Genomic DNA, 19,375 nt, shown 5'->3' with positions numbered 1-19,375 from the left:
AGTATCACATCCGCATGCAGCCTGCTCTTGTTTTGACAGTGGCACCGAGGTGTTTTGAAGGAAGGATGGTGTTGCTGTCCATATACTGAACCTTAAAAGCCTGGAGATACGTACCTTAAATATATACAGTGTTTGTTTTTTAAAAGAGGCTGGAGGTAAAACTCCAGATCTCTGCACTTTCTCCATGATAAATCTTTAGTGGGCTAGCATTCTTCACTACTCCCCCCCGCCTTTTCTAAAATGTTTGAAAAGTTTTCCAAAATATTAGAAGCTAGAGAAGCCTGTTTAGGTTGTTTTCAGGAAACCCCGAGTTTAAGAACAACTAGACACTAGGAAAGACACATGGGAAGAGATTAGTGGTTAGGGCAGTAAGCGGGCCAGCTGTGAAGGGCACTGAAAATTGTGCTGTAGTTGTACAGGAAGGAACACCAAGGACGTGAGTTAAAGTGTCAGCTCCATTGTTGAACTCCCCACGTGACCCTTTAAAAGTCCCATCAGCTCTTTGTTCTCAGTTTCTTAATCTGTCAGATGGGGAGAAGACCTCACTGAAAAGACTCAGGTTCTTCCCCCCTTTCCATTCTGCATCCTCAGACTGTCAGATGGTCTCCTGTCATGGATGTAAGAGGGTTGCGGCAGTTCCTAGTCTCACAGAATCATACACAGGTGACTGAAGGAGTCCACAGATTCTAAGTCGTCATGGGCTGTGAGTCGCACCATTACTTTATACACCACCACAAAAGAAATAGCACTGCCAGTTAGATTGTGACAAGCTGTTTATTGTCAGATGCATCCTGAGTTGTCCAATCAATGAAATACAGTACATTTTCCTAGTATCTTTGTGCTGTTTCAAAGGGGCATATGCACCCCCAATATTTGTAGCAGCACTACTGACAACAGTCACAGTATGGAAAGAGCCTAAATGTCCATCGACTGATGAACGGATAAAGAAGATGTGTATATATACAAATATATATATATATATACACACACACACATACACATACACATACACATACACATACAATGGAGTATTACTCAGTGATCAAAAAGAATGTAATCTTGCCATTTGCAACAACGTGGATGAAACTAGAGAGTATTATGGTAAGCAAAATAAGTCAAAGAAAGACAAATAGCTTGGGGCTTCACTCATATGTAGAGTTTAAGATACAAAACAGATGAATATAAGGGACGGGAAGCAAAAATAATACAAAAACAAAGAGGGAGACAAACCATAAGAGACTCTCAAGTACAGAGAACAAACTGAGGGTTGCTGGAGGGGAGGTGGGTGGAGGAATGGGCTAAATGGGTCATGGGCATTAAGGAGGGCACTTGGAATGAGCACTGGGTGTTATGTGTAAGTGACGAATCAGTAAATTCTGTTCCTGAAATCATTATTACACTATATGTTAACTAACTTAACTTGGATTTACATAAAAAAGAAAAGAATGTCTCTAAAAACTTTTGCCATGCCACTCCTCTTCTAGCAGCAGACTTGCTGCATTCGAGCCCTGAAACTAATCCCTGCAAGTACCACTGTAGCTGCCTTGTTTTATGTTGGTCCTCCTATTCTCTTGCCTCCTGGGCCCTTGGGTGTTCACAGCTACAGCAGCAGCCTGGCCAGTCCATGTAAGCCCATGCCATTTTGCTGAGTCTCTGGCTTCTCCCACCATGTGTGCGCTTCGGTGAAGCACCATGCCCGCAGTTACTCCTTACGGGCCAAACTCTTTGCGGTGGGAGACAGAGACTGGGAGAATGTAGATGAGTGCTTCTCTGTTCCGCCTGTGAGGGCATGTTCTGGAAGTGTGGGTTTTTGATGTAGCTTGTCTGGAGACATCTGGAGTGCCTCAGTAACTCCATGTCTCTTTGTGAAATGGTGGCCACCATGGAAAAGCATCAACTTTTAGTTACTTCCCATTCTTCCTTGCGTCACTTCCCTCCTCCTTCACCCTTTATGCCCTGGCGTCACACCTCCCACTGACGTGATCACACATAAGCCTTGCCCAACACCCTGTTTCTGGGGAAGCAGGCCGACACAACCACCACAGTCACCTCCCACTAGTCAGGATTAGTCCTAGCTCCTTGGGAGAGGAGCGGACTTCAGAAGAAAACTGAGGCTTTCCCAACGTGGAACAGAGAAGACGTGGCTCTAGAGTGAATAATCAACAGTGTTTGATTAGCGCCTGCCCTGCTTTACTGAATTGTTTGAAACTTCAGTGAGATACTGAGTTTTGAAGGCACGTAGTCAACCATAAAATAACATAAAAATGCAGAGTTGTCCTTGGACTTATGACTATTCACAAGTTCTAGAGCATCCCCATTAATTTACTCATTTAACAAGAATTATTTAAGGAGCACCTGCTATTTGCCAGTCATGTGGCTGGCATAGAGAATACCAGAGTTTCTGCCCTCCAGGAGCTTCTTGTCTATAGGTGAAATGAGCAAATAAACTCCGTGTGATTACAGTTTTCTAGAGGGAACTAGAGGGTGTGTTGTAAGTACCTAGCTTTGGGGAATCAGAACTTCCTGGGCAAAATGATACATTAGCTAAGAGCTGGAGGATGAGTAGGGGGAAATGTGGTTGGGGGTGGAGCGGTGTGACAAGTAGAAAGAAAAGCATATGCAAAGGAGAAGAGGTAAGAGAGGGCTTGCTGTTAACTCCTTTTTGGCTAGAATGCTAAGTGCTGGTTTACAAAAGCATGGATACCAGAAAGTGTGGTTTGAATTGTGAAGGCAATGAAGAGCCGCTGAAATTTTTAAGAAGGCTGGTTTAAAAAAAATCTCTTCAGTGATGGTAGAATGAGTGGACTTTTGATGGGGAGGGAAGTAGGAAGCAAGGAAGCAGAGATACCACTATGTAATGAGGTATTTCCTTTTATTTGCTTAAATCAATTTTGAGTTTTTCTTGTTATGAGTATTTTTCATAATTTAAGATTTCATGAATATTGCAGACTCCACATATGTCCTTAATATCCCCATATATGTGTCCTAAAGGAGAGGTTAACATTTTCAAGTAAAGGGAAGGGATCTTCATGGCCTTTGCCCCACACAATCATCAGCTTAATGGCTCTTTTTTGTCTGTGCTGTTAGTTCTGATTAGATCTCGGGGGCACTAATGAGTGCAAGGTCAATAATGTGACTCCCCAGGAGAGCCAATTACCCCTGCAGAGACAAGAACCACAGACTGAATTTCTACATGTGGCTGGTCATCGCAGCCGTGAGCCACCGGTTACAAAGTGTACAAGGGGCATATCCACTAGTTGACTCTCTTGTCCATATTTTTACTTATTCATTCATTTGTTTATTTATTCTTTCCTTCCTCTCTGAATGAGCTCAGGCTTCCATAACAAAATACCATAGATTGGGTGGCTTAGATAATATGCATTCATTATCTCACCATTCTGGAGGCTGGAAGTTCAAGATCAGAGTACAGGCTGATTCAGTTCCTGGTGAGGGTTGCCTTCATGGTTTGTAGGTGGCTACCTGCCTCCTTTGTGCTCACATGACCTTTCCTCAGTGCACAGGAAGAGGGCGAGCAAGCTCTGTGGTGTCTCTTCTTATCAGGACACTCATCCCATCATGAAGGCCTCACCCTCATGATCTTATCTAAACCTCATTCCCAAAGTACCCTCTCCAGATACCATCCATCTTGGTTAGGGTTCAACATACGAATTTGGGGGGCATATAAGCATTCAATACAAAGCATTCAAGTACAATATTTGAAAGAATACAAATTCTTTCTCCCTTCAGTCATTTTTCCCCCATTTAACCTGCATGTATTAGATACGTTCTATGGATGAGCTACACTGTTAGGCACTACTGGTAAAAAATTAAACTAGTATAGACCTTGCTTCAAAGAGGTCTAGCAGAGAAAGAGGAGAGAAAATAAAAGATGCCGGTGTGGTGTGAGTGCTGAACAAGAGTTGTGCATGAAGTGCTGTGAAAGTACAGAGCAGAAATATAAACCTACATAAACCTAATAACTTTGTGGTAGAAAGCAGAGAGATGAAGGGAAAGGGGTGGGAGGTGGCATATTTTTGAGGAGAGAGTGTTAGGAAGGAAACTCTCCGAAGGAGAAGAGATGCTTGAGCAGAGTGTTAAAGCAAAGGAGACATCAGCCTGGCTGGGGTATTGGAGGTGGGGTTGGGTTTCGTACTCCAGTGAGAGGGGCCCTTCAGGAAAAGTACTAAGGTATGTGACAGCATGGTGTGTGTAGGGAACAGCAAGCTTATTACCATGAAAGGAGACACCTGGGTGACTGTGGGGACAGTCAACAGATGAGGCCAGGAAAGTGGGCAAAAAAGCACATCATGAGAATCCCTCTATGGCATGGTGTGAAGTTTAAATTTATCTTGAAGACATTAAGAGGCTCTGAAGGTTTTAAACAGGAGAATGACATACAGATTTGCATTTTTGGAATGTGAGTGGATTTAGGCATGTGGAGGGTGTTTGGATAAAGTTCATGGGGCGCCTGGTTGGCTCAGTCAGTTAAGCATCTGACTCTTGATTTCAGCTCTCAGGTCCTGATCTCACGGTTTGTGGGTTCAAGCCCCACGTTGGGCTCTGTGCTGACAGCTCAGAGCCTGGAGCCTGCTTCGAATTCTTTGTCTCCCTCTCTCTCCGCCCCTCCCTCCCTCTCTTCCTCCTTCTCTTTCTTTCAAATAAATAAATGTTAAAAGCTTTAAAGAAAAAAAAAGGAAAGGCAATTACAGTGGTGTTTATGTGTGAATCTCCTCTTGGTGTTGCTTGTCCTGTTCATGGAGGATCAGTAGCAGTATCGATTTTGCCCATGCGGGATGTCACATACAGATAGAGAATTAAAACTACTGTGGTTTGGTTAAAGAAAGTAATGAATATAGACAGTGTTCAAGAGAAGATGCTCACTCTATGTAGGGGATAGTTTCTAAAGACTTGGTGACTAAGGAAATTTTTGAATTCTCTAGTAAAATGTTCACCTCCTTTTAGCCCCTTATTTATCTAGCATATTTTTTTTCTTTAGTTGCCAAGATGAATAATATCAAGCATTCTGAAATAATACTATCTCTAGGTTTGGGAAAGAGCCTCATTTCCCTATGTCAGAGAGAGCCTGGCTTGTCACTGTATATGGTGACTAATGTTATACGGTCAGAACTGTGAGCAATGGTGATGGCATGGTCTTAAAAGTTTTCTTCTGATCTTGAATTGTGGAATCGAGAAATAAATGGGGATATTATTAGATTTTCTAAAATTTCCCAAGAAGTTTCTATTTTGGATTCATAAAAGTAATGTGACATAATTCAAAGCTTCCTATCTTTTTCAAGTGAACATTTATTCAATGGAATTTACTACCGTGCAGATAGTATGGTAGTAAATGGTATTTCCTCATGTTGTTCAAAAAGAAAAAAAAAATATGCTGTTCACTCATCCCACCCTCCCTGAATAGAGGAAGAACATTTAATCTGCATGTCACTTTCTTTTGCCAGAAGTCAGTAACCCCCAGTATTTTTAGCTCCTTTTGAAAGTCCATTAGTAATGTTGCCTTTTTTTTTTTTTTTTTGGAGACCTTTCCTGCCTTATGTACTGACATCAGCGTATTTCTGGTTTTCTGCTTGGACCTGTGGAAGAGTGTCTGGGTCTGTTCCTCTTTCATTCGCCTTCCTGTTCATAAACCCTAACTAGATTTTCTTAAATCTCTTCCTGTCTTTCTACTTTTTATTCAGTAAGTCTTGTTCTTGTTTATATCCTCTCTTAATGGTAGAGTTGTTTCTAGAAGATACATCATTCCAAAGAGCCACCCACATGTGTCTCAGATTCAGGCTCCCACACCTGTTTTCTCTTCACCAATTATGTGACCACCTCTCAGAGGTGGGACGAGAGAGCTGTACTGAAACACAGAATTTGTAGGCACATAGTGATGAACGCTGGATTCAAAAGAGCTATAATTCTACTTGCCAGTGTGATTGCCTGATTTTAAATCCAGGCAGATCATAGGGTGAAAACAACTTCCAGTGGAAATGTCTTAATAGTTTGTTTATTAAACATTTAAGGGGAACCTAAAAACATAGAATGAATGGTGGCACTTCGATTTGAAATTAGGGTTTAGTGTTTGTGGAGTGAGATCAGAGAGAAGCAAAAACGGAGTGGCTCTCACTCCAGGGTGTTCACTTGCTGTGTCTTCTGCAAGAGAGGTGATACTCATTAGGTGCAGGCATACCCCGTGTATATTGGCATTACAGAGTTAAAAAGCAAAGCCCTACGCCTGTTGGGATGAGTACCGGGTGTTGTATGGAAACCAATTTGACAATAAATGTCATATTAAAAAAAAAGAATAAAAAAAATAAAACTCGCCCATTCCCATAAAAAAAAGCCCCAGTTATACATCAATAAAGCGAAATAAGACTACATTTTATCACACGCTAGCTCTTCAATCTGTAGCTGAGGACATTTATTATGTGAGGCAGGAATAGCCACAGACGATCAGGCATTGCAGTAATGAGAGTTTTTCCAGGCAGTCCAGAAAATATTTATTCCTCATCTAGAATCGTGAAAGGCTTAGAGCAAAACAAAGCAAAACTACTCTCTTGTGGAGGAGGAGGGGGCATTTGATGAATTATACAGGCACAGTCACATGGCCCCTTAGCCTGCATTGCCAGTATGTGTGCTGTGGCAAGTAAGAGGTGGAATCAGGAGCAGAAGCGCAATGGAAGTGGGCGCAGTCTTCACGAGCTGATGGGGGAGCTGCCTCCAGACGGGGGGGGATTGTCAGCACAGTACAGTTTCAGTACTAGAGGGCTTTTTTTTTTCCTTTTCAAAGACTGACTTCGTTATCTCCTTCAAAATATATGATGAACTTTAGATGATCCCGCTCATATACAAATATTAGGATGAAAACACGTTCCAAAGAAATGTTAATTTTAAAGAATTATTTGCTTTGTAAAATTTTTCTACCACAGCTTGATTCTATTTGGTGAAGCAGAATTTACATCATGTGACATTTACAAATTTTAAGCATTCGTTTTCCTGAATTTTGATAAATACACGTCACATCGCTTTCATCACCAACAAAATTCTCCCATGCTGATTCTAGTCAGTTCCCACGTCCACCTTGCAACCAGCAACCTGATCCCATCACACAGCCTAGTCGTGCCTGTTCTTGAGAATTCTGTAAGTGGAATCATACACTAGGGCCACTGTTTTCTTTCTGGTTTTACACAAGGCAGTGTTTTAATACTAATCCATGTTGTTGTGTGTTTCAGTAGTTTATGCTTTTCATAATGGGTAATATTCCATTATGTGGATAAATTAAAATAAACTTATTCTCTTGCGTAGGGACATTGAGATTTTTCTAATTTTTGATTATTGTGAATAGAGCCCCTATAAATATACAAGTATTTTTATGGGCATACATTTTCATTTATTTTGGTTACATATATAACAATGGAACTATTAGATACAGGTATGTGCGTATTTAAATTTTTAAGAAAGTGGGGTGCCTGAGTGGTTTAGTCACTTAAGCATTTGACTCTTGGTTTCTGCTCAGGTCATGATCTCACGATTTGTGAGATCAGTCCCCACATCAGGCTCTGTACTGAGTGCAGAACCTACTTGGGATTCTCTCTCTCTCTCTCTCTCTCTCTCTCTCTCTCTCCCTCTCCCTCCCTCCCTCCCTCCCCCCCTCCCCCCTTTCCCCTGCTCACACTCACTCTCTTAAAATAAATAAATAAAAATAAATTTGTAGGGAACTGGCAAACACTTTTCTTGAAGTTACTATTTTCTCCTTCTGCCAGCAACAGTGCATGAGAATTCCACTTGCTTCACATTCTCAGCTCAGTAGGTATTGTCTGTCATTTTAATTTTAGCTCTTTCAGTGGGTTTGAAATAGTAAGTGGTATTTCGTCCTTTTAACTTATAATTCTCTGATAATGGTTTTGAACACCTATTTACATACTTCTATGCTATTTCTGTGTTATATTGTGTCCTCATACCTTTGTGTGTAGGTGACATGTCCGTTCAAGTCTACAGTCTACTTTGTAATGGGGTTGTTTATCTTTGTATTATTAGTTTATAGGAATTCTTTATATATTCTGGATACAAATTCTCTGTCAGCTCTGTGTGTAGCAAATATTTTCTACCAGATGGCGACATGCCTTTCTTATTTTCTTTGTACTTTCTTAACAGTTCGTATACATGATTCTTTTTTTTCCTATAATCTATTTATTTTTTATAAATTTTATAGCCAAGTTAGCACATAGTGCAACAGCGTTTTCAGGAGTAGATTCCTTAAACCCCTTACCCATTTTAGATCATCCCCTCTCCCACAACCTGTCCAGTCACCCTCTGTTTGTTCTCTATATTTTGAGTCTCTTATGTTTTGTCCCCCTCCCTGTTTTTATATTATTTTTGCTTCCCTTCCCTTATGTTCATCTGTTTTGTATCTTCAAGTCTTCATATGAGTGAAGTCATATGAGGATCTCTTTTGCACTGCTGGTGGAAATGCAAGCTGGTGCAGCCACTCTGGAAAACAGTATGGAGGTTCCTCAAAAAATTAAAAATAGAACTACCCTGTGACCCAGCAATTGCACTACTAGGTATTTATCCAAGTGATACAGGTATGCTGTTTCGAAGGGACACATGCACCCCCATGTTTCTAGCAGCACTATCGACAATAGCCAGAGTATGGAAAGAGCCCAAATGTCCATCAACAGATGATGGATAAAGAAGATGTGGTGTGTGTGTGTGTGTGTGTGTGTGTGTGTGTATGTATATATGTATATATGTGTGTATATATATATATATATATATATATATACACACACACACACACATATATATGTATATGTATACATACATATATATGTATATATATGTATATATATATATACACACACGCACAATAAAGTGTAACTTGGCAATCAAAAAGAATGAAATCTTGCCATTTGCAACTATGTGGATGGAACTAGAGGGTATTATGCTAAGTGAAATTAGTCAGAGAAAGACAAATGTCATATGACTTCACTCTTATACAGAATTCTTTTTTTTTTTTTGCTTATACATGATTCTTAACAGTACTAGTGCTTTATTTTGTTCCCTGTAAGAAATACTTGGCAACCACAAGTTTGTGAAGATATTCTTCTGTCTTTACCTCTAGGAGTTTTTTAGCTTTTATACACACACACACAGACACACACACACACATATATGTATATATAATTTTGTTGAATTGTATTTTTGTGTATAGTGTGAAACAGGGATTGAAATGTTAGTATTTCTTAGATGTTATCCAGCTGGTCCATTCATATGTGTCAAAAAGACTTTTCTTCTCCCCTGTTGAATTATCTTGGCATCCTTGTCAAAAAATCAGTTGGAGTTACCATGGAGTTTCTCTGAGTTCTTCTCCATCCTGAGACTTCAGCAGGCCCTTCTCACCTGCACCTCAGAGGGAGACTTGTCTCCTGCTCTGACCCCAGCCTTTCCTCATATTCTACTGGAAAGGCCCATAGAAAAGACTGAGAAGTGGGTACAGACTCCCCTGGAGCCTGAGGCTTCCAGGAATCATTACTTGCCATACCCACCCTGAGCTTTAAAAATTTGAATTCAGCTCTTTGCCTCTTACTGTTTTGACAGCAGCTGCCTCCCCATGCGACCACTTCAGCAAGAATGCAAGCAACTCTGGGTCCCCTCTGAGGTCTTGGAACCTTTTGGATTTTATGTTACTATTTTTTTTAATGACTTCGGTTTTGATTTTGTGGATTAAGTAGCAGAAGCCACATACCCAGTAAATTATTTATTTCAGATGTTGTATGTTATCTAGATTTTCTATTTGGTTTTCATTTTAGTTTTTATTGCTATTCTGAGATTTCCTCATTGGTTCACATGTTCCATCTTTTCCTTAATATCATTGTGCATAAGGTTAGCAGCTGTTTTAAGGTCTTTTTATACAGTTTCCAGCATCTGTTTCTATTGATTGCTTTGTCTCTAGATTAGTTACGTTTTCCTGCTTATTCATATGTCTAGTGATTTTTACATTTAATGAAAATTGATATAATGGGGGTTAAGTCTTCTGTCTTGCTATATATCCCATCTGTTCTTTGGTCCCCTTTTCTTTTACTCATTTCTTCTAGATTAATTCGGTAATATTTATTTTTTTAATGTTTATTTGTAAGAGAGAGAGAGAGAGAACGAGATCGAGTGGAGGAGGGGAAGAGAGAGAGGGAGACAGAGGATCCAAAGCAGGCTCTGTGCTGACAACAGGGAGCCCGATGGGGTGCTGGAACTCACGAAGCATGAGATCATGACCTGAACCGAAGTCAGACACTGAGCCACCCAGGTGCCCGAGTTCAGTAATATTTACAATTCCACGTTAGCTACTTATTTTGTTTTCTTTGGTTTGCTTCATTAGCTATAACTCTTTTCTTTTGTAGTCATTGCTTTAGGGTTAATAATATGCATTTTAAAGTACTTTCAAGTAATATTGTTTATTATCTCATATAGTGTAAGAGCCTTACAATGTTATACTTCCATTTTCCCTCCCCTATCCTTTTGATACAATTTTCATACATTTTAGTTCTACATATGTTATAAACTCAGCATACCGCTCTTATTTTTGCCTGTTAAATAATCCATTATCTTTTAAGGAAATTTTAAAATTAAGAAGTCTTTTTGTATGTATCTGTATATTTACCATTTCTAGAAATATTTCTTTTGTATAATTGCTGATTTCCATCTGGTATTTTCTTTCTTTCTTTTTTTCTTAAGTATTCATTAATTTATTTTGAGTGAGACAGAAAGAGAGAGATTGAGAGATTGTGCAAGCTGGGGAGGGGCAGAGAGAGATGGAGAGAGAGAATCCCAAGCAGGCTCTGGGCTGTCGGAGGCTCGTCTCACGAACGATGAGATCATGACCTGAGCCTAAATCAAGAGTTGGATGCTTAACCAACTGAGCCACCCAGGTACCCCTGGTATTTTCTTTCTGATTGAAGCGCTATCATTAACAGTTTCTGCAGTGTTGATTTGCATAATAAATTCTTTCAGCTAACATTTGGCCGTTACATATGCAAAAATTTTTTTCTGTACTATGTGTCACTTCTTCAGGGACTCCTGTAATATGTAAATTGGATAGTTGAAGGTCCTTGATGCTGTTTCTTTTTCTTCTGCTCTGTGTTTACCTTTGGTGAGATTCTGTCGCTGTGTCTTTAAGTTTACTAATCTTTTCTTCTACTGAGTCTAAATGACTTTTAATACCTACCAGTGTACTTTGTCACCTCACACATTGTAGTTTTATCTCTAGAAGCACAGATTTGGTCTTTTTAATGCCTTCCTTATCTCTAACAGTTGTAACCTTTATTCTACATATTTGAACAAATGAAATATAGTTATAATAACTGCTAATGTTGTTGTCTACTAATTCTGTCATTCATGGCATTTATATATCTTTTTCCATTGATTTTATTTTTCTCTTCATTATGGGCTTTATTTTTTTTAACTTTTTTCACGTGTTATATTTGTGGTTTGATGATTGCCATTTTGTATATTACCATGTTGGACTGCAGGATGATTTTATATTTTTATAAATGTTCCTGAGCTATGTTTTAAGACACAGTTAAGTTCCTTGAAAACCATTTAATTTCTTTTAGGTACACTTATCAGCTTTCTTGGGTGGCACCATAGAAGCTTTTATCTCGGCATGCCTTTCTACCACTACTACAATACCCTTGTGAATTGTGCAGTTTTTCTACTCTGGCAGTGGGAACATGGATTTCTTCTGACCATGTGTGAGCTCTGATATTTTTTTCCACTCTTTCTCTCGGGTGTTTCTTTCCCCAGCTTTGGGTAATTTTTTTATATGCATACTCTGAGAGTATTCAGCTGAAGACTTAAGGCAGTTCTCCCTCTTTAAGTGAAGATCTTTCCTCTTCAGTACATTGTCATTGGAACTCTGGTCACATTGGCCTTCCTGGTATCCTGTCTATATCTCTTCAACTCAGGGAAACTCCCTTGCCCTGCATTTTGGGAGCTAACTCCACGTAGTAAGGTGGGACGATTGTAATCCTCCCTCATTTGTCTCCCTTTTCTCATGCATCATTATTTTCTACTGCCTGATATTCTGTGTTTTGAAAACCATTGTTTTATATATTTTGCACATTTTAAAAATTGTTTTAAGTGAGAAGGTGGATCCAGTTCCTGTTACTCCATGTTGGCTCAAATGGAGGTATATTTTGATGTAATTTCACGTGCACAGAAAAGTTTCAAAAATACCTTAAGGTATTCTCATGTACCTTTTACTCATTTCCACCAGTCGTTTACATTTTGCCCATTTGCTTGCTCTCTCTTGGTGTCTCTCTTGGTGTCTCTCTCTCTTTCTCTATTTTTTCCTGAAAAAAAAGTTTTTGAGAGCAAGATCAAGACATCATGTCCCTTTATACTTAAATATGTCATTAAATATGTCAGTGTGCATATACTAAGGAAACAAGGGCATCCTCTTATGTAACTAGATTAGAGTTATAAAAACCAGGAAATTTGATATTAATACAATAATGTCATCTCATCCTTTTTATCAATTGTCCCAGTAATGTCCTGAATAGTAACTGATTGTTCCAGTCCAGGATCAAATCCAGGATCCCGAATTATATTCAGTTGTCACATCTCTTTAGTGTCTAATTTGGAACAGTTCTTCAGCCTTTCTTTGTGCTTTTTGACCTTGAAATTTTTGAAGACTTTCAGCCATCTGCTTTGTAGAATGTTCCTCAGTTTTGATTTGTCTGATGTTTCTTCATGATTAGATTCAGGATATGCATTTTTGGCAAGAATACTACTGAAGTGATAGTGTATTCTCCTCAGTGAATCTTATTAGGAGGCACATAATGTCAGTTTGCTCCCAAATTGGCTGTGTTAGCTTTGATGGCTTGGATAAAATGGTATTTTCTAAGTTTCTTTACTTAAAAAATTTCCCCTTTGTAATTAATAAGTAACTTCAGTGAAATATTTTAAAAATCTATGAATACACAACTATCATCAAACTTTTGCCTACCAGTTTTAGCATCCAGTAATAATTTTCTAATTCCACCAGTCTCCCTATGTTAATTAGTCGGATTTTACTATAAGGAAAACTTTCTTTGCTCTCCTATTGATATGTTTTTATGATGGAAGACTCTTAGATTTTTAGATTTTACTAATGTATTATATTATAATACATATGTAATAATATATATGTGTAACATATATTATAGCACATTATATTCTTTATTTAATTAGATATTCATCCCAAGTTTGATGAGTGGAGAATCCCTCTATCTTCTGTTGCATTTTGATAGGTCTTCATGTTTTTTTGAGTATTTTTTTAGTTTTTGTACCAATGAGATACTCCAGGCATTGCTTGTTAGTTTCTCTGCATTAGCCCTGGAATCATCATTTCTTTATGAGCCTTTGGTTTATGGTAAGGATAATAATATTTAGAAACCAAGATATGGGCACAGTGTGTGTTTATTGTTACCAAAGTGCCATCACTTGGAAAACCACGCACACGCATGCGCGCACGCGCACGCACACACACACACACACACACACACACACACACACACACACATATTCTTAATTCTACCTGCATCTGTTTATTAAAAAGCATGAGTTTAGGGGTGCCTGGGTGGCTCAGTCGGTCAAGCAGCCGACTTTGGCTCAGGTCATGATCTCGCCATATGTGAGTTAGAGCCCTGTGTCAGGTTCCCTGCTGACAGCTCAGAGCATGGAGCCTGCTTTGGATTCTGTGTCTCCCTCTCACTCTGCCCCTCCTTGACTCATGCTCTGTCTCTCTCTCTCTCTTTCAAAAGTAAATATTAAAAAATTTTTAAAGAAAAGCATCAGTTTATTCTTACACCTTTAATTCTAATCAGATACCATGGGATATATCTTACTTTTCCTTGTCCCCATATTTTAAATCCATTTTCCAACAATGGGAAACCTGGCTTCAATATTCTCAATATATTTGTTCATAGTATACTTGCAAATGTTTAATAAATTGTTCTTCAAAAAACAAACTGAAACAAAAATATTTATAACATTTGCTTATTTTTATAGTGTGAATACTTTCTCCATGGCCAAATTCAGTCTACCAACATGACTGCATCAGCGAACACAGAACTGGGAAGAGATGTTCACACTTGATGGGGTGAGTTAATGGCAAAACCTACACACCATAGCACGCAATGCCAAGAAGTCGTATCATAATTACAAACCCCTATCTCTATAAAAAGCAAATATATTAACAAGGGTCCAATATTTATAACTTTTTAAAGTAAAATGTACATAGTGAATTAAATCTTATATGTACAATGTCAATGAGTTTTGATATGTAACTAACACGTGTATTAAGATACAAAACATTTTTATCACTCTAAATGTTCTCTGATAGCTTTTTCTAGTCAGTGAGACACTCAGAGGAAAGCACTGTTGTAATTTTTGTCATCAGAGATCAGCTTTGACTGTTCTAGATCGTCACTCTAAGTAAAATGATATGATACAATTTTTTTTTTGATCTGGCTTTTTTCACTCAGAAAAATATATGTCAGAGTCATCTTTATTAATGCATATGTAAGCAATTTTTTTGTGTTGCTGGGTAGTATTCAGTCCTTTAAACCTACAATAATTTGTTTACCCATTTTCCAGTGATGAGTGTTTGCATTCTTTTTACTTTTTTTGGTTATTATGAAAAAAACTATAAACATTTCCATATAATTCACTTTGTAAATAAATGTTTTTATTTCTCTTTGATATATATCTAAAAATGAAATTGCTGGTTTATAGGGTAGATGTTTGTTTAATTTTACATGAAATAAACATTTTTTTTAATTGTTTGTATCATTTACACTTTCATCAGCAATATACAAATTTTGGGCCAAAGTTCAGTCTTTGCAGGCTTCTTATTTTAGCAACTCTATTGGGTGAATGGTAGTATCTTAGGGATTTATTTTGCATTTTACTAACTACTGGTGATGCTGTGAACTTTATATGTGCTCATTAACCGTTGCATGTATCACTTAAGTTTTTAGAAATGTAGTGTCATAGTGTATTTTTCATAATATTCTCTTAATTTCTTTTTAAAATCTGTAGTATGTATAGTAACATCTACTTTTTCATTATTTCTGTTGGTAATAAATTATTTCAGCCTTTTTATTTCTGAAAAGGATATTTTGTTTATAAAAGATATTTTTGCTGGATATTGAGTCTCTAGGATTACAGCAATATTGTTACACTTCATGTTTACTGATATATTCTTCTACAATATCTAATGTGCCATTTTCCGTATCTAGTGTATTTCTATCTTACACATGTTAGAATTAATTTCTATAATTTTGATTGAGCTGTTATAAAACATCCTCTAAGCCTACAGTAAACATTTGAGTTTTTCCTCTAGCTTCTTGAATATGGAGAATAGAATTATAGTAACTATTTAAAAAACATTGTCTACTAATTCTGTCATCCATGTCTTTTGGGGGGATGGTTTGGATTGATTGACTTTTTTTTTTATTGCTATAAGTCTTCTGTCTACCACTCAGCTTTTTTGCATGCTTCTAATATTTAATTGGTTGTCATACACTGCAAATTTTACCTTGTGGATGGTAAGATATTTTTACTATTGTAAGTACTATTGAGGTATTTCTTCTTTTTTTGACACGGTTAATTTACCTGGAGACAGTTTGATCCTTTTAGCTCTTCAGTCTCTGTGATTCTGGGAGCAGGACAGTGTGTAGTCTTGGGCTAATTTTGCTCCACTACTGAGGCAAAACCATTCTTATGATTCTACCTGTTGCTCCCTAGATTATGAGGTATTTCCACTTTGGCAAGTGAAACTGTCTTCAGACCTAGGTGAGCTCTGGGGACTGTTTTCCTGGTTGGTTCTTTCCCTAACCTTGGGTAGTTTCCTCACATGAATTTTAGGATAAATAATCTGAATATTTGGGAGAGTCCTCCCACTCTTGTTTTCTCTCTTTCTCACCAGCTCCCTCCTTTGTGTTATTCTGACCTGTGTATTCTAGCTGTCCTTGCCTCCCCATTCTTCCAGCTCTGTCTCATCAATTCAGAAAGACCAATAGGTTCTGTCTGGGTTCTTTTCCTTTTACAATTAGGAACCTCTTCCACACAATTGGCTCAAGATTTCATAAGGTTTACTTCATTTGTTTCCATTATCTTAAGGATCTCTTTTATTCACTGGCTTATAGCCAGTGTCTTGAAAAACATTGTTTCATGTATTTCCTCAGGTTTTTAGTTGTTTCAGGTGAGATAGTAAATCTGGTCCCTATTCTTCTATCTTGGGTGAAAGTAGAGACCCATATGTCTTTTAAAAATTTACGTGAGGAGGGGAATGGCAGAGTAAGGAAGTCCAAAAGTCTATGCTTCCAAAAAAAAAAAATCAATGAGAAAAAAAACTGTTAAAAACTATCTGGGTCAAGAGGAACCTGAGTGGCTTCGTGTTTAAGCATCCAACTCTTGATTTCATTTCAGGTCATGATTTAATGGTTCATGGGTTCAAGCCCCACATTGAGCTCTGCAGCTGGCAGCATGAAGCCTGCTTGATATTCTCTCTCTCTCCCTCTCTCTCTGCCCCTCCCCCTCTAGTGCCTTCTCTCTCTCTCTCTCTCTCTCTCTCTCTCTCTTTCTCAGAAATAAATAAAAACGTTAAAAAATTTTTTTTAAAAACCTTTCTGGGCCAACATTTTACAGAATCTGGAAACTAATCAAAAGCTTGCAAAAACCAGGGAATACTTACTCAGGAAAACCTAGCTTGATCTAAATAATTACAGTGAGCTTTGTGGTATTTTAAACTTTTTTGGATCCTTCCCTACTCTCTAACACAGTGGTACCATTGAAAATTAAGTTTGTATTCTGGCACTAACACCAGAGGGAGCAGAATGAACTACATTAGCAAAAATTTGTAATGGTGTTGACCTGCCTGGTGCCTCCTTAGTAGGTCAGTTCAAAAGGCTTGCCTTTATCATGCATAACACAGAATTATCCCACTGCTCTAGCAGCTACCCAGGGTGCATTTGTCAAAAATGTTTATAGCCAAAGATACTTGTTGTTGCCATAAGCAATGGATAACAGTTAAGGCAAACAGTACGTCATAAAAACAGTTAGGAGGAGAGATTGATGAATGAAATGTTTTGGGGAATAAGAAATCTGAAAAAGTCTGACATATTCTTGGAACTATTCACCCCTAGACTGTGCATATACTCAAGAAAGCCCTGAGGAGGTCCTAACTCTCAGTTCTGTTTTCTGCCTTGTTCAAGCAGGTAGTGAAGGTTAAGGCAGAGATGTAAATTATGTGGCTGAATGTAGAAGGCATACACACATAGAGTTCATCTACCAGACTGAGAGGTTTTTTGCATTCCACACCATTAGGGAAATCCATGTCCCATCACTATCTGGCCATTAAGCAAATGGAACAGAGACTTCAGTGGGCATAAGTGACAAAACCTACAGATGTTACAAAATTAGCTCAAAAAGTCACTAAACAAGAAACCAGCAATAATTACAACAGACAGCAATGGCAAACCTATGGAGCAGGGAGGGGAATGTGATTTCCAGAGTTGCTGTATCATATTATTCAAAATATCCAGTTTTCAATAATTAGAAGTTATGCAACGAAATGAGAAAGTCTGACCCATATACAGGAAAAGCAAATTAATAATCAGAAACTCTTTCTGAGGAAGCACTGACATTGAACTTATTAGACAAATACTTTAAATCAGAAGTTTAAATATGTTCAGTTAAGGAAACCATGTGCAAGGAACCAAAAGGAATTATTGGGGCACCTGGGTGTCTCAGTCGGTTGAGCATCCGACTTCAGCTCAGGTCATGATCTCACAATTCGTGGGTTTGAGCCCCACATCGGGCTCTGTGCTGACAGCCTGGAGCCTGCTTCTGATTCTGTGTCTCCCTCTCTCTCTGCCCCTCCCCTGCTCACACTCTGTCTCTCTCTGTCTCTCAAAAATAAATAAATGTAAAAATTTTTTTTTAAAAAAAGGAACTAAAAGGAATTATGAAAATGATATCTCAAATACAGTACATCAGTAAAGAAACAGAAAATTTTTAAAGGAACCAAATATTTTGGTATGGATAAAAACAGTAACTGAAGTGAAAAACTCACTAGGGGATATCAATAGCAGATTTTATCAATAGAAGGAAGAATCAGTTAACTTAAAGATAGGTGAATTGAAATTGTCCAGTCTGAGGAATAGAAAAAAAAGGAAGGAAGAAAAATAATCAGAGCCTCAAAGACTGATGGGATACTGTCAAGCATATAGTAGGAGGCCTAGAGGGAGAGGAGAGAAAGGTGAAGAAAGAATATTTGAAGAAATAATGAGTGAGGCCTCCTAGAATTGATGAAAAATTTGAATCTGAATATCTAAGAGTCTCAGTGAACTCCAATTAGATAAGTTCAAATAGATCCACACTGAGATACATTATAATCAAACTGTTGAAAGGCAAAGAATACTGAAAACAGCAAGAGAAGTGACTTGTCATAAGCAAAGGATCCTTAATAAGATTAGCAGCTAATCTTGCCTCAGAAACCATAGAGGGTAGAATACATCAGTATGATATATTCAGAGTACTGAAAGAAAAAAGAAACTGCCAACCGAGAATTCTATCCAGCAAAACTATCCCTCAAAGATTGGCAAATTGAGACATTCCAAGACAAACAAAAACTGGGAGAGTTCATTGCTAGCAAACAGTAACTTGAAGGGACACAAAGAAACAAAGAACACCAGTAATGATAACTACAAATGAAATTATAAAATTTGTATTAATGTTTTTTTTACTCCTTTTTTTCTGTTATTTAAAATACAGTTACATCAAACTATAATTATAAATCTGTATCAGTGGGCACAAATGTATAAAGACATGACTTGTGACAATAACATAAGAGGGGACAGTTTTTTTATATGTAGGAGGAAGTTTTTGTATATGTAAAAATAAATAGGTATTGAATTATAAGTTAAGATTGTAATAAATTAATATTGTTATAAATAAAGATGTTAAGTATAATACCCAGGGCGTCTACTAAGAAAATAACTCAAAACTATATGATAAAAGAATAAAAATAGAATTAAAATGATAAACTAGAAAATATTTAACACAAAATAAGATAGTAATAAGAGGAACTGAGGAACAAAACTGATGTGACATATAGAAAACAAGTAGCAAAATGGCAGAGCAAATCCTTATCAGTAATAATTAAATGTAAATGGATTAAACTCTCCAGTTGAAAGACAGAGATGAATAGAATGGATTAAAGAATTATGGTTCAACTACATCTCTATAAGCGATTCACTTTAGATTTAGATATTCAAATAGGTTGAAAAAAAAGTATGGAAAATATACTCCTGAAAACAGTATACAAAAGAGA

At 37.7% G+C, this 19,375-nt stretch overlaps 1 protein-coding gene across 1 annotated transcript in view; it reads left to right on the top strand.

Moving 5' to 3' along the window:
• Nucleotides 1–19,375, top strand: part of LOC122211995 — a 500,798-nt gene that overhangs the window by 239,335 nt on the left and 242,088 nt on the right. The window contains exon 7 of the mRNA XM_042925590.1: nt 14,047–14,137. The gene's annotated coding sequence lies outside the window, so the exon portion shown is untranslated. The remainder of the gene's footprint in view (nt 1–14,046; nt 14,138–19,375) is intronic.

The sequence above is a fragment of the Panthera leo genome, chromosome F3 (genome assembly GCF_018350215.1).
Source record: "Panthera leo isolate Ple1 chromosome F3, P.leo_Ple1_pat1.1, whole genome shotgun sequence".
Lineage (NCBI taxonomy): Eukaryota > Metazoa > Chordata > Mammalia > Carnivora > Felidae > Panthera > Panthera leo.
This window is presented reverse-complemented; position numbering and strand designations above follow the sequence as displayed.